This window comes from Choloepus didactylus, chromosome 16 (assembly GCF_015220235.1).
Source record: "Choloepus didactylus isolate mChoDid1 chromosome 16, mChoDid1.pri, whole genome shotgun sequence".
Classification (NCBI taxonomy): Eukaryota; Metazoa; Chordata; class Mammalia; order Pilosa; family Megalonychidae; genus Choloepus; species Choloepus didactylus.
The window spans coordinates 78,093,102-78,110,032 of NC_051322.1; the positions used below are offsets into that span (position 1 = coordinate 78,093,102).

The window sequence follows — 16,931 nt, forward strand, 5'->3', positions numbered from 1 at the left end:
ACTGACACTAAATATCTGTTCTATAGTAACTCAAAGGCTAAAACTTAGACTTCCATTTTCATGAAAATTAGGTCATCCTTGAGAGGTCTCTGCTAGAGCGCACTTAATGTGTCAGTGATAGTCTGATGGCACTGGTTTTAGAATGGATAGTAAGAGAAGTAGAGTGGTTTCAGATATCTGTTGGAAATTTAGACAAGAGGAAGAAGGATGATTTTTAAAAGGCCATCCTATATAGATCAGCAAACCTCAAAAGGAAGTTTTACAAGTTTACTCTAATGAACATATGAGCCACAATTATTTGCTGGAAGAATCTACAAAGAAACAATATACCTTCACACAGACTTCATTTTTAAATCTATACAATGTCAATATCACATGGAATAACAAAGGAATTGACATACATTTTTTCCTATAGATAGAGGCTGGGGTTTTCTGGATTTTAAAAACTCTTAAATCCTAATATCATCCCCAATAAAATTAGTTGAAATTAAAAAAATTTCCCAGTTAACATTAAACAAATTAAGTCAGAATCTCCATGGGTAGGACCCACACAAAAGCAGCATTTTTAAAGTTCTCTATGAAGTTTCATAAGCAACCCAGTTTGAAATTCACAGCTTTGGAACAGGGATTGGCAAACTATGGTTCATGGGCCATATCCAGTCTGCTGTCTGCTTGTTTAAATTAAATTTATTAGAACGCAGCCATGCCCACTTATTTACTATCATCTGTGACTGCTTTCACCTTAAAACAATAGAGGTGAGCACTTGAAACACAGACTATATGGCCTACAATTCCTAAAATATTTATATACAGCCCTTTAGAGGAAAGGTTTCCTAACTCCTGCTTAGAAGAAACTGCTGACTTGAGGAACTTTTCTTTTAACATGATAGAATTAAGTGAGTTTATGCCACCTGGGAAAGGAACTGGTATACATAACCAATGAAGTCATGAGGACACAAAATTTCTTGCAGTGTTGTAAACTAGCCAACAGCATGAGAGGGCACAGGGAAAGGAATGGTTAGTGTAAATAGAAATTAGAAGACAGAAATAGAATCCCCAAACAGGGTCCATTCTCACCACTAGCCTATGTGAATATGTAGCATTTGTATTCAGTACAATACAATAAGCACAGGGGAAGGCGCTCAACTCATTAAACTGCACAGAAATTTCAACAAGTATATATGAAACTCTTACAAGTTGCAATGATATTCCTGATGTTTCTAAAACCATGGGGACTTAATTCTTTCTTTCAAATGCCTAGTATATACTGAGTTCTAATTACCAAGGACTTGAGCCTTTTGCTGGCTTAGCCAATTCTACGAGGTTCATCTTTTCCAAGATTCTCATGATCACAATCATCCAGCAGTCTGAGGGGCCCTTGATCAGAATCTCTGCCAGTTGCATGCCGCTAGCCTCTTCCACCTCAGACCATGGTATCTGCTGTAGCTCAACTTTCAGGAGAAGAACTCAGTAGAGATGTGAACTTCCTTAAGTCATCAGTGTTCAGCTGCTCCAGAATGGGTTGCAGGTGAAATGCTTACTATGGAGAAGTCATATTTTCCAAAATGTGAGACTTTAGATTTCAGGGTTGAAGAAGAATTAGGGAGCAGGGGGTCAGACGAAGGATAAGAAATCACTGAATCATTAGCTTTATAAGAAAGATCAGTTATTGAGTTGCCAGGAGTGGGGCTATTCTTACTTGGGATAAATCACCCCCACTCAATACCAGTAAAAGTCATGCAGGATGTTCCTTCTACTTCATGGCTTGACATAAATAGTTCATGTAAGTAAATGATATCAAGGATTTAAAATCTTGAGCCATACCTTACATCATACAACTAATTTGATATAGATTGTGATCCTAAAAGTGAAAAGGAAGACAAAGCATCAATGAAGAAAAAAATATCTCCATTTTCTTGAAGTAAGATATTTAAATGGGATAAAAAGTGTATTATCCATAAAAGTTAAGGCTAAGAAACCACAGTTAATTTTAAATTAGGAACTTGGATTCATTGAATAGTTACCATTGGAAGCAAAAGGACAGGTTGCAAACTCAGAAAACATGTGTAATGGATACATTTATTAAGAGGATCAATAAGGAATTCCAACACATATATATGGAAAAAAATGGTAGTTGTTTTCAATGGGAATATAAATAAAATATTAGAACAAGTGCTTCAACAAAGAAAATGCCCAAATGGCCATAAGCACAGGAGAAGGTGCTTAACTCATGAGACCACAGAGAAATGCAAATTAAGAACCAAGTTATGGAGCACTACACCTCCAGAATGTCAATTAAGCAAACATCATACCACCTTGTATATAATATAGAGGAACCCAAAGCCTTATACATTGCTGGCAAGAGTTAAGTTGACAAAACTACACTAGTAAAAACCATCAAGATTGCCAAAGTTAAATATTCACATATACCCTATGTCCCAGCAGTTTTACTCCTGTATATACACCCCAAATAAATTAGTGCTTAGGTCTATTATTAAAAAATAATACATGCAAGTCTATTCAAAACACTTCTGTTGATCATTTTCTAAAGCATAGACAATATCAGGGGACATTTTTCAGTCAATAATGTGGAATACACAGTATATCCAAGAGAAGCCATACAAAAAAAATCCTATAATTTAATTTATATAAGTTCATAGCAAAGAAAGTTAATCTGTGTGGTTGAAGTCAAAATAATGAGTATGCTTGGGAGTTTTGACTGAGAAAGACAAGACTGGTTATATGTGGTACTGGAAAAGTCTATTGATCTGGTTGGTGATTACATGGGTGTGTGACTACAAAGATACACATACCCAAATAGTCACTAATTAGATTCAGATAATGTGATACATTGATATATATTGATATTTATAGGACACCCATATAGTGGTTGTATTTACATTGACACAAATATACACACAATGTAACTATGTCAAGAAATTAAGGGAAAATACTGTTCTATTAGATTTGACAGAATTAAGGCAAAGGACAAAATATGATTACATAAGACATTCAAACTATAGACATAACCCTGTATCTGCATAATTTCCCTCAAATTTTTCTGTAATCCCTCTCTTTTTAAAGAAATATTATGCCAATTAATATCTGAGTATTTTCTATGTGCTGGACAGCATTCCAAACTCTTCCAAAGACCACAAATAATCCTTGCAACTCTTACCAGGAAAGTTTTCTTATCTGTGATACATATGAGGAATCTGATGCAGCAACTCTCAATGTGTGGTCCCCTGACCAACATCATCAGCATCACCTGGGAACTTGTTAGAAATGCAAATTCTCAGACCCCACCCCAGACCTACAAAATCAGAAACTTTGGTGTGGTTCCAGCAATCTAACAAACCCTCCAGGTGACTGTGACAAAAGCTAGAATTTGAGGACAACTGAGGGAAACTCAAAGACCAAGTTCACACAGCTACTAAAGTTGAAACCAAGATAATCAACACAATTTTACCCCATAAACTGTGCTCTCACTCATCAGCACACAGACTCAGCCAAACAATTAAATATAGAAGCAAATAAAACTCCTTACATCCTCACATTGCAAATACCTATATCTAGAGACTTAAGGACAGTTTTGACCTATAAAATGGGCCTAGTGTTTGTATGTCTTTATTTCTCTTCCTTTGGAGAATTTGGACTATATGTGGAGACAGGAAATTCCAAGGAAAACCAAATAGATGACACTACAATTACATGGACTCATGAACAACTCTATAATTTTTGGCTCTAATGCACACCTTCCTTTTAGACTTTTTCTTATTTTGTGGAACATAAAGGCTCTTAGATTCATTCTAGTTCAGCCTCTGGGTTTGAGACTTTTCTGCTTACATGCACCAATTTTTGTCCTTCATGTTATAACTGCTCTTAAGTTAAAGCCACCTGTGTTCTGACTGAGACCAGGCTCAATCAGTTATTCAATTTCAAGTCTTTTCTAAGCTCATCATTTTTCTCTCTTTAAGCATCCTCAATTCACTGACTCCATTTTTCACTTTCTCTGCTTATTCTGCTTTGCAGAGAAATCAAAGCAATGGGAGTGTGGGTCACCACATTCCCAGTGAGTCTCCACAGCAGCCCAATGCAGCAATTTCAATGAGTTAAACATGTGAATGAGCAGGGAAATTCAATTGAATGACCAGAGGCAGGTAGCAGCAGAAGGTGTAATACTACTGGAAGATTTCAATGGCATGTGCTTGTGTTTTCATATCTACATGGAAACAAGTCACTATCTTTACATCCTCTACCAATTTCACCCAGGTTTTGACCAAGAATCTGGAAGACGGTTTGTATTGTCTGCTGGGTGATCTACAGAGCTAGCTGCTTCACTTGTCCAATCTACACTTGTATATTCGTCTTTCTGTTTTACCACATTGTTATAATATGGTGTGTGTTTTGGCTTTTAAAAGAGTGCTTTTCTTTGAGGAAACCCTAATGGTATCTGGTTATGTTGCAGTTAGGTGAGCTATATTATGTTTCTATAACCAAATCCATGTATAGACCCAGGTATTGCCTTACTGTCCTATACTACCATGTTTTCACTGTGCTTGTCCTTTTTTCCCAAGCCTGCTCATTTTTTCTGAGATATAATAAAAGGTTGTTAGGCCACTATTATGCATTTATTGTAGTTCTCCAGTAACTTTTAAGAACACTGTCCTCATATCAACCACATAAAAATTCCTTTCACTCCTCTCTCCTTTAATTTTTCTTTCTTCCCTTTCCCTCTTCCCTACCTCAACACCATTTGATATTCACTTCAATTCAGTGGTGGAAGATGTTGATGAAGACTGAGTATCAACATATCTGAGTATCAACATATATTGAGTATCTTGAGTATCAACATATCATGAGTATTTTGAGTATCAACATATCTGAGTGTCAACTTACCTCCAGGTTAACCAATTGGCTTCAGAAAAATGTTTCACTGGAATAAGAAATCAGATCTATTGGTTTTTAAATTGCTGTGGCCACACTCCAAATATCTTATGTTGAAATATATATATTGTTTCCCATCATACTTACAAATCTTATCAACTCACCTATTTTTCAAGGTACTTATCTGAAATCCTTATGCATATTTATTGTGCCAGAATAAAATTCCCTCTCCTTTCCTGGTGGAGGTCTCTTTATTAATACTCCATTGATGTTCAATCATGGTCCCTCTTCTCTCACAAAGGAGTTGTTATCTTGAAGCACCCTTGGGAAATATCAGATCCATCAGAGATTGGTGTAAAAATTTCTCTTCCTTCAGTATTACCAGCAATCCAAAGACATTGTCCTTTCTTGCATATCCTGATATTTTTCATCTTCTCTCACTCAAATGACAGAATACCTTCTCTAAATTTTCCCTCTTAGAAGGAGTTATCTAAGAATGTTTAGAATGAAGAAGAAAATATGGTAATAACTTCCCCTCTCTCTCATTGAAGCTCCCAAGACCAATATCCTTATTAACTTTGGTATGGTTAAAAGTAATGAAGGCAACAATGCTGAATGTCTGTTAATTAACTACAGCTTGGTTGCCTAGTGCTGAGCTCCTGCATGGGAAGAAGAGAACAAATCTGAGGATGTCTGTAGGTTTATATGGTAATTCTGTTCTGTAACACAAGCTAATGCTTTTCATGAAAGCTTGTTTTTGTTTGCCATTTTTCACTTTCATTTCTGATCTACCCTTTTTAGCAGGTCCACAGTCTTGCTGGACTATAACTCCCAAGATGTTTAAATCATGAAGTTTCCTCATTAGATCACTTCTTTCAGTGGCAAGGTCAGAAAGAATGATTTGCTTGTTTAGTGGCTTGATTTCTTTATTGATATAAAACTTTGCTAACATAACCCTAAAGTGTTTCTGATAACTTTTACCCAGGGCATCTAAACCATGCTCCTTGAAAAGGCACAAATTATGGCTTAACAGCTTTTTGCAATATATGTTGCCTAAAGATTTACAGTAAAATGGCTTATTTTGAATATGTGGCTTTGATTGTGCAAAGCTCCATTAGTAAAACAAAAGATGAAGCCAAGTTTTAACACCACAAGAGACACCAGAGCTAAGAAAATCTGAGTTCCATCTGATTTTCTTTGCTAAATTAAGTCACAAAATTTCTAGTATGTATAGCCTTCCTTTTAAAGGAGCACTGCTAATGAAACTCCCTGCCTTTAGAGATGGTTCATTTCTTCTCTGAGCTCTTCTAAGTGTGGGGGTGAGATTCACAGTAGCTCAAATTACCCTTCCATTTGGTGTCTTTGTGAAAGTTTCTAAAACTTAGTCATGTATTCTTGCATTTCTTCAGGAAGAGGGGCCATCATCCATCTGAAGTTAAAGAAGCTGAATGGCCAATGTCAAAGTGTCAAAAGAGTGAGAGGCAGTGCTGGAAATATTATTTTGATTATTAGTTAAGATGAAATTCTCAGGCTCTGGAAAAAGGTTAACCTGCTTTGAAATAGGTTTCACTCAATTACAAGCTGGATGATAGAAGATGGTGGGAAATGAGCATAGATGTTGCAGTCAGATTTTCTGACTTTGAATTCTGTCTCTTCTACCTGCTGTGTAATGAGTTAGATACCTTCTTTGCCTCTATTTCATCATCTCCAAGTTGCCATAATGCCTACTTCAGACTTGTGTGTTGTAAATGTATTTATAATTCTCACATTGTTCCAAGTACTTTGCATATGAAAGCTTAAATATTAGCTGCTACTTTCAATTACATTGTACTCACTATCATTATATTTAACTTACAGTATCTATTTTTTCCTTCAACACCTGTACTTTTTCCTCCATCAAAAACCTTCAGATAGTACTCTCTAGTCAACATCTCAAATCTGTTTTAACTTTGTGACATATTATGGTTTCAAGTGCCCTCATCATTTTCCTGGAAATCAAAGTACTTTATTGTGATTATAAAGATATTATAGATATACAGAACATGAAGGCAAGACTGACAAATATAAAAAAACTATGGGTCACCCAAAAATTTCCCCACCCAGAACTAAACACCAGAAGGAAGTAAATACTTTCTGAGGTATCTGTTTATATGAATATATGACTAGTTAATATTTCCTCAAATTTTAGTGTATATCATTTTAGGTAAACAACTATAGTTGGAAGCCAGCTTGAGAAATGGCCAAATACAATCTGAATGGATATACCATAAGATATTCAAATATTTCCTACTTGTTTGTATATTGATCTCAATCTTTTATGAATGATGTGCTTAGAATTTTTAATTATTCTAACTCCTTCTGTTGTTTTAAGAAGCATTAGTTCTTTCTCCAGTGATATGTCTGACACAAGTTGTCCCATTGTCATGCTAAATGAGTGATTCATCCAACTTACAGGGCTATACCTATTTATTAGGGGTATATGTCCACATCAGCCCTAAATGTTTTCACCATGATGGACTAATGTTGGTTTCCTCTCCAGCAATATTTGGTAAACATTCCATTTCATCTCTTCCCTGCAGGGCCCAGAGTGATCAGCACAACCTTCCTCTCTGAATGGACCTTTGCTCCATGTTTGGTGCAAACAATAATCTGTTATTTTTTGACATAAGTGAAAGCTTCCTTAGTAACTCATCAGTAAGAGTGCTTTGTGAAAAAGTAACCTTTTCCACCTGTAATCTCCAGGATGTGGTGTAAGTAGAAGCAAATCCCTAGATTCAAATCCGATAAGGCATGAGCATGTTTCTTGTATTTTTAATTTTGGAGCAATATTTGATCACCTTGCCTGGACTCCCACCAGATTCTCAGGACACAAGTAATAGAAATGGTTCCCATCTTTAAATTTATCTAGTGGGAGAGTTATATAATTTAATGCAATATGAAATATAGTTTGCTCACAAAACACCAGAAAGACCATCATAATTCTGAGGGCAGTTTTTATTCTATTATGACCACAACAGAATTGTATATAAGGTGGTGATTCTCAGCCTGTATTACATTATGTTCTGGATAGTTTGTTGTGGGAACTGTTCCATGCATTGTAAGATATTTTAACAGTATCCCTTGACTCTGCCCACTAGATATCAATAGTAACACCTCCTCCACACAACCCTACCCTCAGTTGTGACAACCAAGAAATGTCTGCATTCATTGCATAATTTTCCTTAGAGTGCAAACTCGCATCTAGTAGAGAAGCACCAGTGCAGAGATAGGGCAAGAGCATGCTGGGCTAACATGAAGACTGAGTACTTAGTAGTAAAAGTGGACTTTCACTTGAATTGGGTATATGTGTATTCAGAAATGACCACACACACACACACACACACACAAAACAAACAGTTGAAGTTGGTAAGGGAGGGGGTGTCAGAGAAAAAAAAAAACAGAATAAGGTAATTACACTCTTAAATGCTCTCAGAACAAAGTGGGTTTTGTCCATACAAGCCAACATTTCATGGGTCTTCATGGACATAATCTTTGGGTAGATAATATGCTGGGAAAGGCCCATGACTTTATATTGGTGGGAAAGGAGGAACTAAACACAACAGACTCATTGAAGCTAGCTTAGATATCAATGAAGTTCCATTTCATTGAGACTTTCTCCAGCTGGAAGTATCCTCTAGTGTTTTTCTTCCTTGATATAGAGAAATGCAAGCTCTTCTGTATTCAGGCCAATGTTTACCATGTAATCCTGATTTTAAGGGCAAGAAATTTCCTTGCAATCATAAAATATTCTGCCAAAAACAGTGTTCATGAAATGGGCCCATTGATAAGACTTCAGGGAAAAGAGACATTCCATTTCTTGCCTTTTCCAAAAAGCCATAGAACAGCTTTTGTTTGAAATGATTGCTTATGATTTATTTTCCTTTTGCAAAAGTTTGAGATGACTAAAAATGTTAGAGCTTTTGTTCTTATAAAGATTAAACATAGTGCAGTCCTTTGTTTCTATTTGTACACAATATAGGTACAGAAGAACAAAATCTCAATTGTTTTCCTTTTCTTAGCCTCAAAAATTTCTCCTCTGTGGATGCTTATCAGAACTTCTGCCCCTCTTTCAGTGGTCAAGAGACTCTGACCCATCTGACCCCTCAAGACAATAACTAGATTGATATACTTCCACCATTGTGTGAGGTCTTGAGAGACCCAAAATGTGAAATTCAGTATCTCAGGTATATCTCACCATCACCAAAACTTCATCACCCAAGGAGAGCTGCCACATGCCTATATAGTATTCCTGGGTGAATTATTATAATGGTCTCTTATTCTGATTCCAGACAGTACTACTAAGAATAGAATACAGACTGGAGTTTAGTCACAAGAGGCTTGAGCAGTGAACAACCCAGACAAGCATACACAACATCACTCAGTCCCATGAAACTCCCAGAATCTGGGTGTTATCTTCTATCAGGAAGTGTTTATTCACAGTTCATGTTTCCTATGTCATGATTCAGGATAGCAGCCCCTGGTCTCATCCTTCCATGAAAGGACCCTTCAGGAGCATCCAGCTGAACCTTCCCCAGTGGTCTTGGGGTTTGAGAGATCTCCCTTAAGGAAGTTCCCTATTTGGTGGCTTGGAGATGATCAGTCATGAGGTTCCATTAATTCTCTCTTTACTCTACTAGAGTACTAGCAGAGACAGTATTTGTGAAAATTTGGCCTCAAATTCTGGTTCTGTCTCTTCTAATACCACCTTTGGCTGTTTAACAGGTCTTTTTTCTCATAAGTTAAAAGGTATAATACATCCCTCATAAGGATTTGGGGATTGAATGAAATAAGTTCCAAACCTATGTGTTCCCCTCCTTATGACCACCATCAATGACTTTTTTTCTTTTTCATATGAGGATTAACTGGGGGGGGGGGAAGCATACTGTGACTCTAAAATTTTGATCCCTAATGTGTTTCCCAATGAGTAAATTGGCATTCAATATGGGAAGGAGATTTCATATATATTTTTTGCTCATTTCATTTGAAGAGGCTAATCAGATTTTTAGTTAGATTTTGTTACTATGTTATAGTTTAGGGTCTACATGTTTTTAGCAGAGTTTTAGTGAATTTTATCTAGGTGCATGTACTCCAGGTGGTGTATGACATGAATTGTGAAATTTAAACATGAAACATGAGGGTTCAACTTATTCCCAAATTAAATTTGGAGGAATTGAGGCTTGAATTAAGTTAAGTAACTTGCCCAGAATTTCATGCATAGCAAATGACAGAGCTGGTAATAAGAAAACAAATTTTAAGAGAAACTCTCACTCTAGAGTCCTTAATGATAATCTATACTGTTCTAATGAAGTTTCATTAGTACATGATGTCTCTGGGAATAAAGTGTGCATTTTGTTGCATAATATGCTTAAAGGGACTTCTATGTGTTTCTCAATTTGTAGTCTCCAGACCATCAGCAGCAGCAGATTCACTTGGGAACTCATGAAAAAGCAAATCTTGTGTCCCACCCCAGATATTCTGAATTAAATTATTGGAGTATGACCCAGGAATCTTTTTAACATGTCTTTCAGATGACTGTAGGGGATTTTAAAACATAGATCACTGGACTTTACATCCAGAGTTTGAGTCAGTATTTCAAAGGTGAGAACTGAGAATTTGCATTTCCATCTGGATCCCAGATGATACAAATGCACACTTTGAGAAACATGGCTCAAAATAACTCCAGACAAGGTGTAAAATATAATGGAGTGGGATGCAAAACTGGGAGACATTCCTACAGTGTCTGGATTCTTGAGAATGTCTTGTTTCCATATCTCCTGTAGATTGGAATCTTGTTCAACCACCACTCAGCAATGGGCTGATCTCTCCTCAACCCTCAAAATCATCCAGTCCCTGGCATGCCTGAACCTCACATCCAGTGAGCTGTTTGAAGAGGGTGTGAAATTGTTGTGTATAACTTTGACCCATCCAGGGTGCTCCCTGCAGAGGTTGTCATAAGTCTCTTCCCTCTTCCTGTGGGGAATCTCCATTTTAGGTCTGGGGCTCCAGAGAGAAGGGTAGTGGTTACACCTGGCCTTGGCAGTCTACCAGGCAACCCACATGGAAACTTCTATTGATAAAAAGATGGGCTTTCCATGCCTGCTACCAGGTACATGACTCCTGCATAATGCCCTTTTCTTGCTGTTCCTTCATGCCTGTGTTAACTAGCACTTGAGAAAGGGGGGAAACTAACAAATAGGGTGCTAGCTGAAGACTCTGTAGCATTTGTGGCAGCCAAGTGGTCTAGACTTTGGAAATGCTCTCACTAGCTTGCTGTTTGTGTGATGCTTCTGTAATTTGGAACACTGTCACCTCACAGAAGCCTGCTGCAAGGACCTTGCTTCTGCTCTGTCAACCAGAGGCTGACACAGCTGTGCTTGGCCAAGAATGACCTCAGGGATGGAGGGGTGAAACTTTTGTGTGACAGCTTGTGTTACCTGAATGCAAGCTACAGACCCTGGTGTAAGTACCATATGGCTGCCTTAGTGTGTGTACACAAGCACATGCATGTATACAGGTACACACATGCACACACACACCATGGAACCAAGTAGGAAAGATATAACAAAACTTAATTCCTATAAATAGCCCAAGAAATGATGCTGGTTAAGTGGTTAAATCCCAGGAGACCTGGGGAGAGGGAAGATAAAAAATTAAAGGAAGCAATGACAAAATTCTCTAAGGATTTTCAGAGTGTAGCTGGTTTCCAGGTCTGATTCTTAACCTGTGTTTTTGCAAGTGTCAGGTAAACTCTACTTAAGTTGAGTGTAAATGAGTTATTTGGCAGCAAACTTAACATAACCCTCTTGTCAATACTAAAATTGTAGTTAAGACAATAATAAAAAGAAAACAGTGTTGTGCTCATTGTTTCTATTCAGAGATTCTATTTAGTGTTGATACTTCCTGGGCTCTTGTCACTTGAAAAATCACCTCCCGGGAGTTAAACTTGTAACTGCTTTCCAGATAAGTAGTTTTAACCAGAGACATATTTTAATACATCCAGTGTCTGGAAATTATTTGTCCACTTAAAATTTAGAGTATTAAGTTTATGGTAGGAAATAAGTAGAGGGAAAGGATTGATTTCCCATTCTGTCTTAAAATCCCCCAAATAAAATAATGTGAACTTCTATAGGGAATAATACCTGCTAACCCTATATTCAAATTAAAAATTGAATTATGTTGTTGTCATCCAAAGCATCTAAACAAAATCAAAATATTGATGGGTGACTCTTATTAAGCAATTATTGTTATGCCAGGTATCATGCTAAGGTATGACTCCCAGGAAATTTAGATCAAGTCTTTTTATTTATTTAAACATCAATTCAATACATTTTTAAATCCCAGCCTCCATTTTACTAAATTTTCAATGTTTGACTTGAGTCTCATTTGGACCATCTTCTATTCCCCCAGCATTGAATGAGTTTCCATAAACTTAGAAGTTACTAAGCTATGCCAGGGAGATTGATGTGTATTTCCCACACACAGGCCAGTTATCCATGCCTCATATCCCTTCTGAGCATGTGGCCTTGACTGCCATGTGATACACTTGGGGCTGCCTGTGGTCCCACTCCCCTGGATGTATCACATGACAGTTATCTTCTAGGATCTGACCACCTCACAGGAGGATTTGTGGAAACCAAAACCTATTCTATCACTTAGTTTATTAAACTAAAAAGCAGTTGCATCAGTTTTCTATTGGTGCAGTAACAAATTTCCACTAATTTAATGACAACACCAATTTATCTTACAGTTGTATAGGCCAGAAAAACCAACATAGGTCTCACTAGGCTAAAATCAAAGGAACTGTCTCTGGAGACAAAGTAGTTGAGCCAGGAGTTCATTGTCTTGCTCAGTCAGGCTTTTGGCAGAATTAAATTCCCTGTCTTTATAGGACAGAGGTCCCTATTTCTTGCTGGTGTAAACTGAGTGGTTCCTAGCTTCTAAAGGTGGCAGCACTCCTTAGCTCATGATCCCCTTCCACCATTTTTGAAAACTAGCAACTATTGGTTAAACCTTTATTATACCTCTATGGTTTGGAATGGTCCTCTATTTTTATGGGCTTGTGAAGTTTGTATTATATTGGACCATCCAGGATAATTGAGGATAATCACCCCCATCTCAAGATCCTTAGTCCTAATTAGATCTCAAAATCCATCTGCTTGCTGAAGGTGATACAGGCTACAAGGATTAGGATGTGAAAAATTTGGGGGGACTGTTATTCTGACTTCTACCCCAACCATTGTTATCTTCAGGCATCTTTTATTTTCTGAACTTAATTTTATTAGCAAAACTCCAATAGCAAGGCAGGAGAAGGAAAAAACAGTTTCAGGAAAATAACACATGTGTTCTGTGTATTTGGATAATTAATATCTGGGATCCATTCCAAAATTTGTGTGGATCAGAGATGTGTCCTCCACCTTTCTATCAATTGGATTTTGGAGCTGAGCTAACTGGTCACTTCTCTGAATAGAAGATAGCAGGCAAGTTTAAGATCCTCTATTCTATAAATAGGGTATAAATAATATATACCACCTCTATTAGTTACCTATTGCTGTCACAAAAATTACCATAAATGTAGTGATGCAAAACAACACCAATTGATTAAATTAAAATTATTACAGCCATAAGCTCAAAACAGTTCTCACTGGGTTAAAATCAAGGTGTCAGCATGGCTGCTTTCCTTCCAGAGGCCCTAGCAGAGAAGTTTCCTCGTGTTTTCATGCTTCTAGAGGCCAGCTTCAGTCCTTGGCCCATGGCCCTTTCCTCTATCTTCAAAGAAGCAATGTAGCATCTTCTAACCCCTTTTTGATCTATGCTTCCATCATCACATCTACTTCCTTGTTCTGACACTCCTACCTCTCTTTTATAAGGATGCTTGTGATGACATTAGGTCCATCCAGATAATCCAGGATAATCTCCCCTACTCAATATGCTCAACTTGGTCATCTGCACAATCCCTTTGGCTATTTAAAACAGCATTCACAGATTCTTAGGATCAAGACATGGACTTCTTTGGGTAGGTGGGTTGGTGGGCCTGCAGTATCCCGTATCACACCACCCAATGATTTTATTTCCATTTCTCCATTTCTAAACCAGTTTAAAGTTCTTGGATTAATGGTGGAGGGTTTTAGTGTTGGAGCATCAAGACAGGAAGGACTAAGATTTTTTCCATGTGGATATCTTCTAGGCTTTGGTGCTGCAGCATAACAGAAGTTGGTTGCAATCATATCTCAAAGCTGCTCCAAGAAAAGTCAAGTTTAACTCATTTGGATCTGGGGCTGAACAATATAGGAATCATTGGACTGAAGTCTCTGTGTGAGGCTTTGAAGGAGCCATTGTGTAACCTGAAATGTCTATGGTAAATTATTCTCTTAAATTTTAATCTGTATCTCAAATGATATATCAGTATAGCAGACACTTCCAACTGTAATTCAGAAAGAATTTGAATAGCCAATTGAGTGTTCTTAGCTCACTGGGATGGCTAAGGGAATAGGTTCTAAGCTGGATTATTGATAGGTCCCCAATGAAAAATTTTTAGCCTGTAATTCCTCAGGGATACAAGCATCAAGAAATGGTTGCTTTTCCCCAAATTCCAACACTCAGAGAGGAAGAAATTAGGTACTGAAACTGAAAGCTTTGTCACAATGAGCAGAAAAATGGCCTCTGACTCTATTTAGTCTTACAAATCCTATGTGAATTAGGCATTATCAATCAAGTACCCACAAAGGACTCTCAAGATAGTTCTTCCCTAGCCTGTACAGTACAAGAGAATATAGTGAAATTGTAGTTCTCAACCAAAACTGCATAGTAGAAATATTTGTGTGTTTGAAAATCTCAGATCCATCAAATCAGAATCTCCAGAGTTAAGACCAGGCATTGGTATTTTTAAAGCTCTCAGAGTAATTGCAACTTGCAGTGCACTAAAGGTGTTGATTGAGTAAGTAACAACTCAGAATCACAGGTAGGGAACCACTGGTTCCTACAACTCACGGTATGTACCTGTTGTCAGGAAATCTGTAAGGTTAATGGGCAGAAAGGGCCCCTTATTCATAAACTCTGCTGGTATGGGAAAGGATGCCTACCCTTTATCTAGGCAGCTGTAATGAATTAGGGATATAATCTCATTATACAGTCTAGGAAATAGGGTTAATTGCATCCATCTCAAAAGATGATTATGATAATGAAATATGTACTGACTTTACAGGGCTCTGTGCCAGGCATTATGCTAAGTATTTGAGAGATTTATTCTAGTTTAGGTCCTAGAGAAAACTTGAACACATGAAATATTCCCTTATCATGTAGAATACACACACACATACACACACACACTCACATACACCTTGAGAAATTTTATCATCTTCTGTTTCTCTGTCTCTGGCCATTTCACCTACTCCAGATGGAAGAAAGCTTTCTCCTCTGTCCTGCACTTATCCAGCATCTAACATATTTCCCCTTGGAATTCTGGTAGGCATCACAAACATGCTTGTACAAAACTGAATTGATCTTTTCCCCACCTAAAACTGCAACTGCTGCATCTCAAAATAAATTTTACTCTTATTTATTCAGAACAAAGCCATTGATGTGTTATCTTCATTGCCTTTTCCTTTCAAACCTCAAACCAAATCTATTTCAATGTCCTGTATATCTTGATTTTCCTCATACAACCTCCAGTGGTAACATCTGTGTTGTTCTATAGACTACAAATGCATCTGTCATGCTACCTCTGTTTTTTCCCCTACCATTTTTAACCAAAACTAACTTCTGAGATGTAAATCAACTCATGTCACATTTCTCTGCTCAAAGCCCTCAGTGATTCCCCAACTTACTCCAAGTAAAATCTGAAATTTGTCATGGCTCAAGGGCCTTGTTTTATCTGGCACCTTCTTGCCTATGACCTCATTTCTTACCACCATCCCTGGCTTGTTCCCTCAAAAGCTGGATGTCTTGAAAATCTGAGTTGTGTGAATATTTTATAACCTCAGGGCTTTTGCCCGGGCTGTTCCTCTACCTGGCAAGTTCTTTGTCCAGATCTCTCAATGTTTCATTCCCTTCACCCCCTGATGTATTCTTCAACCATCATTACTAGCACCCCCTACTATTTATTTTACCCCTTGACCTTATTCCTTCCTTCTATGTAGAATATTGCAGATGTTACCATTTTCTGTTACTAGAACAAGCCCTAAAGGCAGAGTCTTCCATTGGCCACTTCTGGATTGCCCAGCACCCAAGAGTATGCATGGAATATAGAATTCTATCAAGCATTTGTTGAACTAATGAACTAATTTGTTTTGACAACAGGCTGTGTGGATTCTCCCTCAGTCCTCCCAGTTACATTGAACTCTCCTCTGCTCTCAGCACCAATAAAAGTCTGATTAATCTGTATCTGAGCCAAAACAATTTGGGCATAATGGAATAAGGATGCTATGTAAGGCCTTGAGACTTCAGACTTGCTCCCTCCAGACCATCAGGTATGATCATCCTCATCCCCAACTACTTCTCAGTAATAGCCTCTGGGGGAATACAAACCACAAGAATTTGACAAGGGCAACTTTCATAATTTCCAGGCTGCTGTGATAAACTGACAGAAGGTATTGGCTTAAACAATGAAAATTTATTGGCTCACAGTTTGAAAGGCTAGAAGTCCCAAGCCAAGATGTCAGCAAAGCCATGCATTCTCAAGTATCTGGCAGCATTCTTTTGTTGGCCAGCCTCCATCACATGGTGATATCCTGGTCTCCTTCTGTGGCCTTCTCTGATTTCTGGCTTCTCTCTGTTTCCAATTTTCTTCTCTTTACCAGTCCTCAATTCATGTGAATTAAAAACCTATCCTGATTCAGTTTGGCCACAAATTAACTGATAACACCTTCCCAAAGTCCTGTTTGCAAATAGGTTCATAGCCACAGGAATAGAAATGAAGATTTGGGTATGTCAACCCCCAACATCAGGCATTAGCTGGATTGTGGAAAGGTCCAGGAGGAGCTAGGGGAGGATCCACAGGAATGCATATT

At 37.7% G+C, this 16,931-nt stretch overlaps 1 pseudogene; it reads left to right on the forward strand.

Annotated features, from left to right (window-relative positions):
• Positions 1 to 1,430: 1,430 nt before the first annotated feature.
• LOC119511359 lies at positions 1,431 to 16,339 on the forward strand (annotated as a pseudogene).
• Positions 16,340 to 16,931: the final 592 nt, after the last annotated feature.